This window comes from Botryllus schlosseri, chromosome 14, assembly GCF_051294905.1.
Source record: "Botryllus schlosseri isolate E-star chromosome 14, Bs_hap1, whole genome shotgun sequence".
Classification (NCBI taxonomy): domain Eukaryota; kingdom Metazoa; phylum Chordata; class Ascidiacea; order Stolidobranchia; family Styelidae; genus Botryllus; species Botryllus schlosseri.
In genome coordinates, this window is record NC_137249.1 from 6,055,492 (window position 1) to 6,056,743 (window position 1,252).

A 1,252-nucleotide genomic window follows, 5' to 3' on the forward strand; every position below is an offset into this window, starting at 1 on the left:
GACTCTTCCGACGACACCTTCGTGTGTCACCGAAACATATTATTTGACACCCAAATTGAGATATAGATTTCAATGAAGTTATCACGTCCAGACTAGTGGTTTCTGTCTGCAGTTCATCTTCAAGATATTTTGGTATATATAGTGGTTATATGTGTAAAATACCTGAGTTAATCACACACGATTCAGCAACTGCTGGAGAGACTTTATCAAGTGTCCTACCGCCGAAGCGGCTGGATACAAAAGAGCAAGTCATGAAACCACGACGCAATTATTATACAACTGATATAAGGGGCAGTATTATAGAGCAGGACTGCCACATATGTAGGCTATAACATAGGAGAAAATGGATTCCATGATGTGGATTTAACCCCTTTTTAGGAAAAAATAATTTTCACCAAACCTAAACAAAACATCTCTGAACTACAATATGCTTGTATAAGTAGGACAATGCTATTGGTAATAAAAGTTAGTTTGCCTGGTCGGATAATTCATATCATATAGTGTCATTCTATTGATGTGAGTCCTGAAGCCTTGGTAGTTTTGAAGCGAAACTGTCTCGTCATTGCCCTAATTTTAAAAAAGTTACAAAAATTGGTAATAAGTCATTTTGCAAATTTAGAGGTCTCGCGGACCCCCGATTAAGAGCCACTAGCGTGGATATTTCATTTCAGACGACAATTCTGTTTATGTAAGTCCTGAAGGTTTAGCAGTTACGAAGCCAATCTGCCTTATGAACTTCGTATCTTAAAAAATTAGGTAATCAATCATGTTGCAAACTCAGAGGCTTCGCGGACCCCCTGAAAATGCTTCACGGACCCCCAGGGGTCCGCGGACCCCCGGTTGAGAACCACTGCCCTAGGGTGTACGACCACCCCGGTTGAAGAGCACTGGGCTACAGTATTGTTGTATCACAGGAGGCAGACATCTTCAACAAGCCAGAATTCGATCGCATCACACGATGCAAAGGAAACGTAACTGTTCACGATTCAAGCAAAATAAAGTGACGTTATCGATCGTTTCCTATCAACAAGAATTATTTCGCGCATGATTTCAACATTCTGAAACTGAAGCATATTTTGACCCCCTAAAACTTGAAGGCACCATACTTGATCGCGCAGGGAAATACTCCAAAGCAGATATGTAGGCCAATTTAGATCGAGTTATGGGACACCCTATCCAGTAAATACACCAACACAACAAAACTGACCGACCTGAGTCCAAAGCAATACTATATAAAGGAGATAAACCAAAA

At 40.7% G+C, this 1,252-nt stretch overlaps 1 protein-coding gene across 1 annotated transcript in view; it reads left to right on the forward strand.

The window, feature by feature from the left end:
* Positions 1-1,252, forward strand: part of LOC145456006 (uncharacterized) — a 90,458-nt gene that overhangs the window by 76,830 nt on the left and 12,376 nt on the right. The gene's annotated exons all lie outside the window — the stretch shown is intronic.